Consider the following 9,287-nt stretch of genomic DNA (forward strand, 5'->3'; position numbering starts at 1 on the left):
ATTTAACATCGGGTTGTTTAATTTCCATATATTTGTGTAGTTTTGAGATTTCTTCTTGGAATTGATCTCTAGTTTTATTCCACTGTGAAGATAGTGGAATATCATCTGAGAAGATACATGGTATGATTTTGATTTTTCTAAATTTGATAAGACTTGTTTTGTGGCCTAACATATGATCTATCTTGGAAAACGTCCCATGTGTTGATGAGAACAATGTAGATTCTGCAGTTTTTGGTTACAATGTTCTGTAATATCTGTTAGGCCCATTTGTTCTAAAGTCCCATCTAAGCCCAGCATTTCTTTGTTGATCTTCTGCCTCAACGATCTGTCACTGGAGTGTTGAAGTCCTTGGCTATTATGATGCTGCCATTTATTTTTTTCCTTAGATCTAGTAGAATTTCCATTATGAATTTAAGAGCTCCTGTGTTAGGTGCATATATATTTAGGATTATTATGTCTTCTTGTTAAATTGATGACTTTATCATCATATAATGACCATTTTTGTCTTATTAAAAACAATTGTTGATATAAAGTCTATTTTATCTAATATGAGAATAGTAACTCCTGCTCACTTTTGGTTTCCATTTGCATGGAATATTTTTTTCCAACCCTTCATTTGAGTCTGAGAATCTTTGCAAGTGAAATGGATTTCTTAGAGACAGCATGTAGTTGGGTTGTGTTTTTACATATAATTAGCCAATATATTAATATATCTTTTTTTTTTTGAGACAGTGTCTGTCTCTGTTGTCTTGGATAGAGTGCAGTGAAGTCATCATAGCTCACTGCAACCTCAAACTCCTAGGCTCAAGCGATCCTCCTACCTCATTAGGATAGCTGGCTAGCTGAGACTACAGATGCATGCCACCACACCCAGCTAATTTTTTCTATTTTTGGTTGAGACAGGATCTTGTTTTTGCTCAGGCTGGTCTCAAACTCCTGACATCAAGTCATCCTCCCACCTCGGCCTCCCAGAGTGCTAGGATTACAGAGATGAGCCACTGCACCCAGCCCAATCTACATCTTTTAAGTGGGGTATTAAGGCCGTTTACATTCCATGTTGGTATTGATATGTGAGATATTGTTCTGGTCATCATTTTGATTGTTACCTATTTGCTTTGTTCTTTTCTTTGTGTTACTGTTTTATAAGACCTATGAGTTTTAACTTTTAGGTATTTTTACACTGGTGGGTATCAACTGTTCCATGTATAGAACATTTTTAAGCATTTCTTGTAGGTCAGGTCTAGCGATGACAAATTCCTTTAGTATTTATTTATCTTGGAAAGACTTTATTCCTCCTTCATTTATGAAACTTAGTTTTGCAGGATATAGAATTCTTGGCTAGCAGTTATTCTGTTTAAAGAGACTAAAGATGGACCCCATTCCTTGCTGGCTTGTAAGATTTCTGTTGAGAAGTCTGCTCTTAGTCTGATGGGTTTTCCTTTGTAAGTTACTTGATGTTTTGACCTCACAGCTTATAGGAGGAGTTCCTCCTTCACATTGACTTTGGCCAGTCTGATGATTACATGCCTTGGTGACTCCCTTTTTACAGTGACTCTCCCAGGTGTTCATTGAGCTTCTTGTATCTGGATGTTTATATCTCTAACAAGACCAGGGAAGTTTTCTTCAATTATTTCCTCAAATAGGTTTTCCAGGCCTTTTTCTTTTTCTTCTTCATCCTCAGGGAGGCCTATGATTTTTATATTTGGCCATTTTACATAATCTCATATTTCTTGTACACTTTGTTTGTTCCTCTTGATTCTTTGTTCTTTATTTTTGATTGACTGAGTTAATTTGAAAGAATTATCTTTAAGCTCTGAAATTCTTTCTTCTGTTTGGTATAGTCTATTCTTAAAACTTTCCACTGTGTTTTTTATTTCCCTAAATGAATTTTATTTCCAGAAGTTCTATTTGATTTTTTAAAATGTATCTCTTTAGTAGATTCTTTATTCATTTCCTGAATTATTTTTCTGGTTTCTTTGAGTTGGTTTTCCATTTTCTTTTGGATCTCATTGAATTTCCTTACAATCTATATTTGGAAATCTTTATCTGTCATTTAAGTATTTTCATTTTGGTTGGAATCCACTGCTAGAGAGCTAGTGTGCTGTTTTGGGGTGGTCCTTTCACTCTTATTTTTCATACTTCTGGAGGTCTTGCACTAATTCCTTCTCATCTGTTGCTTCTTGTTTTTGGATTTTCATCTGTCTTGATGGGACCACTCCCCCCCACCCCAACTCTTAAGGGTGTGCCTGTAGCATATGTTGGGTAAGGACCTTTCACTTTGCTTGTGGGTACTTTGACGGGGGTTCAGTTTCTGGATAGATACCTTGATTATAGATATTCTTAGTGTGGTAGTTTTCTCAATTGCTACTTATTTGTAGGCTGTAGTGGTGGTGTACTATGTGCATGGGCAGATTCCCTGTCTCTTGTTGACAAAGGGAGATGAAGGTCTTTGAAATCCTGCAGCTGTTGGTACTCAGGTAGGGACTAGGTAGGGAAAGAGATGTCCCAAGCCCTGCTGAGGAGAAACTGAGGCTGGCTAACCCAGGGGGATGGACGCTGGAGGGGAGAATTGGCTCTGGAGGGATGAGGGCCCCCTCCCTCTGGGCTGAACATGGGCCCTGGCCCCACCCCACTTTCCTCCTATAGGGCCTCAGTCACTGGGCTGTGCAACCCCGAATCCTTGCTAGCCCCAGCCCATAGGAGGAGGCAAGGTCAGCTGCTCTATATATTCTATTAGAAATTTATTATTTTTTTTTCAGGAGATGAAATAATTTTATTTCACAGTTGTCTTTAAAACTGCAGAGACACTATTTTCTTCATATAAAAACATTATTACAGATACCTATACTTTCTAGAAAATGATTACATAGACTCTCTCAAAGAAAAATGCTCCCCATTATATGGTATCAGTGAGGTTGCTTAGAAACAACTCACATCTGCACTGATTCTTAAAACATACCTTTCCACTACTCTGCAACTTTTGGTTCACAGTATAGATTATTGCCATCAGTATGTGCTCCTGCATTCTTAAATGCACACGTAAAGTGGCTTATCACTTAATGTTCCATTGGCTCATCAGCCTTTTCTTCAGGTTCATTGGCAGGTTGAGCAGGCTGTGCCTTTCTCTGTGGTCTTTCTTCAAGACCTTCCAGGAATGGAAACATCATCATCATAGATTGTAAACTCCAAGTCTTTACCAACAATTCTCATGAAAACATTCTTTGTAGTTAGGTCCTGCTCTGCAGGAAGTGTCTCTTTTAAGGCACACAGACCATGTTTAACCAGTTCATTTAAATTGTGCTCCCCAAATATGTCTCTTCAAGTAGGTACGAGCTGACTGAGAACGGGCTCCAGTGGACATAGCTTGGGTGTCAAACTAGTTAGCAGGTTTGGAAAATGGGAAGGTCCATATCATCACAACCAGCAGTAAGCAGCCTGACAACATATGGTCTCCAGCCATATCATTGCGTTGGTATCTGGGTCTTGTTTCCGATTAGAGATATGAGACACAAGAAGTGATCTGTCAGATACAAATCTGGAATCCAAACACTCCTGGCACATAAAATTACACAACAGTCTAGCATCAGCAGTAAGCCCTGCAATTGAGATACCAATATGGTTGTCAACATGGACAATTTCTTCCTGATGAGCTGCAAGCTCTGACTGTGCCCTTTTCGATGCTACCAACACAGCATGGGTTTTTGACTTCAGACCAACTGTGGCTGAACCTTGTTTAACAGCTTCCATTGCATATTCAATTTGATGAATCCTGCCCTGAGGGCTTCAAACAGTAACATCGTTGTCATACTGGTTTTGAAACATGGTTGGGGGGGCGGGGCTGAAACCTCTCTCTATTAGAAATTTATAAACAATTAGTGTCTATGTAGACTTTATCACAGCACTCAGGAGCTTTATAGAGGGGATACTTGAGTTAGCAAGAGAATTCTCCTCAGGCCTTTTAGACTCCAAGATTCCACAGTACATTATTTTACTTGAAGAATATTCATTTAAAAAATTATTAGAAAGTCTATGCCTTGCCCTGAGATAATTCTAATAAAATCAGTGATTTGACTCAATGCTATGGTAAATATTTCTATAGTCTGTAAAATTTCTTCAGGCCATATTGATTTATTTTCCCTTATCTAAGCCTAGAGCTGGCTGTACATTTTTAGGGCCAGGACCAGTATGTTAGCACATAGTACCTTGATGACAGAAGTACCATGTCCTTTTAGTTCTGAGACTTTGTCACTTGAAGACACATTATTGGCTTCTTAACAACTTTTTGGGAAAAAAGAAAACTATATTAAATGAACCCTTTTCCCTTAGTAAACGTTAATTTTATACACACACACACACACACACACACACACACACACACGCACACACTCATTCAGTACTTTTTCTTTTGGTACCATAATCAAAGTTTGAGTTTAAATCTTTTTCACATTCAGTCTAAAGATTCTTTTGAATTACTTTTTGTTTCACAGCACACTGACTCCTTGATTTGTTTAACCTGTTCTTATGATTTTGGGATCTTTTCACATTTGTTACCAGTACTATGAATGGTTAATGTTTAATCCTATGTAATTGTATTTAAGTAAAGTTCTTTTCATTCCTGTCCCTATTTCTTGGACACTAAAGAATTTTTTGGGAAAAAAAGTGGGACCTAAGTGATGGATATATATATGGTCATAAAGTGGTGTAATGGACACTGAAAACTAAGAAAGGGGGAAGATTTTTTTAAATTCTTATTTCAGCATATTGTGGGGGTACAAAAGTTTAGGTTACGTATATTGCCCTTGCCCCCCCCACGCCGAGTCAGAGCTTCAAACGTGTCCATCCACTTGTATTCCCTAAATTTTTAAAAAATTAAAATAAATAAAATAAAATTGGGCTCTACAGGCCTTATTCTTATTTTGAAAGTGAATCAAATTTCAGAACACAGCTTTAAAGATGCAGGTCCTCATAACGAACATAAAGAGACTCATAAAAAGATGAAGCTGTCTCTCTCCCCTGAAGCTTCAGTGGGAGAGGATCATTTGCCATAAATCAGTTAATGGAATCTAATTGTGAAGGGATTAGAATACTAATCCTCACAAGAACCTTTATCTTGTTTTCCTATGCAACACGGAGGCTTGGATGAAGATGTATAATTGTAACCAATCTGTCCTTGGAGGTATGATTTGAATAAAGGAATCTTGTAAGACCCTAAAGACTTCAGAAATGTTTACCATGTCCCGTGAAAAATAATCTCCAAAAGAAACCTGCAATTCTGATTGGTTGTTGCTATGGTCTGAATGTTTGTGTCCTTCCAAAACATTCATATGTTGGAACCTCACCACCAAAATGATGGTATTAAGCGTGGGGCGTTTGAGAAGTGATTAGGTCATGAGGGCTCCCCTGTCACAAATGGGATTAGTGCCCTTATAAAAGGGCTTGAGAGAGCTTGTTTGCCCTTTACCCTTCCACAGCAACACAGCAACAAGGCATCATCTTTGAAGCAGAGAGGAGCCCTCACCAGACACTACATTTGCTGGTACCTGGATCTTGGATTTCCCAGCCCCAAGAATTGTAAGAAATAAATTTCTTTTGTTTATAAACTACTCAGCCTAAGGTATTTTGTTATAGCAGCAGGAACAGACTGAGGCAGTGTCTTACTTAATAATTTGCTACCTTGGTACTAATATATCAACATCTCTCTATCTTTACCAGTGTAAATATTTGCAAGGATGTTGACAGGTCATGAAAGAATTATTAGCACTTTTCTGTCACATACATGATAGAAATAACAGATGCTGATGATTCATTTTAGCAATGAGATTGAGAGTCTCATCTTAATAAATTTACATTATAACTTCAAGGCACATTTTAAAAAACCAGGTTTCTGTATATCCTAGTAGGATTATTTTTCTTATATCAGTTGTGAGACCACAATCGGATTTCAGGAATACAGATATTGCCAGCAATGTAGATTTTTAAATAGACCTTAGAATCAAGAAAACTTGGCATTGAATTCAAAATATAATTCTTGTTATGTTATTTCTGTGTCCATGGATATTAAATCGCCAGAGTTATGGCTCTGTAATTGTAAGGCTACCCTTAACAGGGCATAATGCATAGGAGAAATTACACTGGGAGTCCCCATCTCCCTGTCCCTTAATATTTTCTTCTGGGGAAATCTGTTTAAAATAATTATCAAGAGCAACTTAAAAGGTAAATTAAAGTGTGGTGTCACAAAGAGGCAATGGGCAACATTCTGAATGGTGTGTGTGTAAGGTACCAGGAAACCTTGATGCTTTCTGATGGCCAGTCAGGTGACCCAGGAGGTAAGGACTGTTCTGTGTTAACTTTGTATGGACACCTTGGGTCTTTCAGAATAGTGGTCCCCAACCTTTTTGGCACCAGGGACAAGTTTCGTGGAAGATGATTTTTCCATGGACCCAGGGGAGGAGGGGCGCAAGGAGGATGATTTCAAGATGATTCAAGCACATTACATTTATTGTGTAATCAAACCTCTCTGCTAATGGCAATCTGTATTTGCAGCTGCTCCCCAGTGCCAGCATCACCAGCTCAGCTCCATCTCAGATTATCAGGCATCAGATTCTCATAATGAGCACACGACCTAGATCCCTCACATGTGCAGTTTACACTAGGGTTGGCACTCCTATGAGAATCCAATGCTGCTGCTGATCTGACAGGAGGCAGAGGTTAGGTGGTGACGTGAGTGATGGGGAATGGCTGTAAATACAGATGACTCTTTGCTTGCTTGCCTTCCGCTCACCTCCTGCTGTGCGGCCCAGTTCCATGGACTAGTACTGGCCCAAGGCCTGGCGTTTGGGGACCACAGTTTTAGAACACCATGGGGTAGTACTATCTCTGCATTTTTCTCTAGCCTGATTCCTTCTCAAATGCTTGCAAGATACTGGGCATCTGATATCCCAAGCAATTTGGGATCCAAGCACATCATTCCATTTTTCTCTGCCTGAGGGCAGTGTTTCAACCTTTACAGTTCTAGCTGTATTATTTACTCAATACTGAGTCTTATTTATTCAATAGTGTTATAAGGCCTAACCCTGTTTGCTTAAATACATTTACTTGAAAAAGGAAACTTTATATTATGATCTTAGATGGAAAAACTAGTGTCAAAATTGCAAAAAAATATTTATAGATCTAACTGGCTCTTATTCGTTAATGGGGAAGCCTTCATTCTACAAAGGAGAATGAGAGCTCCCTCTGGGCAATGTCAGAACAACGAGTTTTCTAAGGTGGGCAAAAAAAAAACAAAAAACAGAACAAGAAAAAAAGCTGATTGGCCAAAGTCAGGTTACTGCAGGTTAATTTTTTTGGTAAGGGTCAAAGCAGAGGGGATGTCCTTATTATGCTGACTCAGGTAGACTGGAATCTCCTGTTTTCAGGAAAAACTGATCTGTTTGGGGATCTGTTCTTGAAAGTTTCAGTTTGATTATGTGCCATTTAGTATAAGTGACTCCATTCTGGTTTCGTTTGGTTTGGTCTGGTCTGTTGGGGGCTAGTGCAGGAGCTCTGTCCAAAACAACAGCCTCCCATAATTTTTGTTTGACATTAGCATCACACTATACATGGAAGATAATCATAAGCCAAAGATGGGCCCACACAAGAAAAACCCAGAATTCATTCATGTGCACCTGTTTAAAACCACCAGTGTCTTCTGAAAACCTCTCCTGGCTGACGAAGTTCTGCATGATCTGGTCTCTGTCAACCACTCTCTCTGCTCCACCCCCCATGGCACAGGCCCAGTGACCAGCACTCGCCCCAGCACCAAGCTCACCCTCCCCTGCCTTCCAGCTCACTTGCCACGCCCACTCTTCCTCTGTATTTGGCACGACCAGCTTTTTCTTGTCATTCCAATCTCAGCTTAAATGTCACCTCCTGCAGTGGTCACTGTTGGTGTCCTTCCCAGAAACTCTTGGGTGTCTTTGCTAGCTCTTTTTCGCCACCCCCCGTCCCCAAATCTTCCATGCCTCCAATAGCACATTTTCCATACAGTATTTTAAAGAAATTTATCAAATGGGGGGCATAGATAAATAGCTGGATCAGTATGCCTAAAGAATTATAATTAATTCACTTGAGTAATTAATTGACAAGGCAGAAAACTTGTTAATTATTATCTACGTGCCAGATTAGTTTTCAGAACAACAGAGAATCAGCTAAGGGAATAAAACTAAGACAGGACCATTTAAAGAGGCATTTATCAAGACTGGGCATCATACCCAGAGAAGGCTATCCTGGGTGACTTAGCAGAGAGGGGGAGGGAAGATCTGCGTATCTGGGGACTAGCATAGGAAACACTGAAGACAATCTATTTGCTGTTGATTTCCATTAGGCAGTAAAATAGCATAGTTTGGTGTGCAAGGCAGACTGAGCCTTGAGAAGACACAAAGCACGATGCCAGCTTCTGGCTACTGTTTATGGCAGACTGGAATATAGCTGTCATGCCCACTGAAGGGCCAGCGTGGCTGTTTGGGATGGTAGCACTCTCACTCTCCCTGGGCCTTGCATGATGTGATTTCTAGATGATCAGAGGCCCCCAGCATGGAAGGGATGTGAATCATTGACTGCACATCTTCCTGTCTGCCCTCCTCCCAGCTCATTGATCGGGCTGAGTGCTTAGCAGTCATGTTTCCACTGAGAAAACTGCATACGTACTTACTCTTCTCTCTCCTGTGCTTTCAGACACAACGCACAGTCTCACTCCTAATAGGAGATGAGCTCCAAGAGTCATTGCAATAATCTATTGATTTTGCTTTCCTGGTTGCCTTTTCTGAGAAGACACGTAACTGTGATGCAAGGTGTGAGAATGGCTGATGTTTATAGGAAACAGAGGTTGGAACAAGATACCAGGTTAGACTGAGGTACCACGCTGTAGAAAGCCAGTGTTTCATGAGTGCCTGCCACTACTTCCCAGGCCTCCCTGCCACTGGTAGCCCATTGGTGGCCTGCCCATTGGGGTTTTGGCTGGTACCAAATGTGCACGTGCTCTCTGTATCACACACCCAGCACTTATAAAGAAGCTCTGGCACTGTAAGTGCCAAGGCAGGGGAGAGGAGAGAAGTGGGATTGGAAGATTTTGCTCCTCTGCCAGCATCCCCCAAATCTGCCTGAAATAAACATTCAATCTATATAAATGCTTATTTCTTGCTATGTAAATGCAGCTTCAAAATAAGTCTCAGCACCTCTTTCAACCATAAGATTCCCCTGAATCCCTCTGGAAAGAGATTCTAAACCCAGGTACAACCTGGCACAGAATT

At 40.0% G+C, this 9,287-nt stretch overlaps 1 pseudogene; it reads right to left on the minus strand.

Annotated features, from left to right (window-relative positions):
- Positions 1-3,056: 3,056 nt before the first annotated feature.
- Positions 3,057-3,822, minus strand: LOC123648549 (annotated as a pseudogene).
- Positions 3,823-9,287: the final 5,465 nt, after the last annotated feature.

This window comes from Lemur catta, chromosome 12 (genome assembly GCF_020740605.2).
Source record: "Lemur catta isolate mLemCat1 chromosome 12, mLemCat1.pri, whole genome shotgun sequence".
Lineage (NCBI taxonomy): Eukaryota > Metazoa > Chordata > Mammalia > Primates > Lemuridae > Lemur > Lemur catta.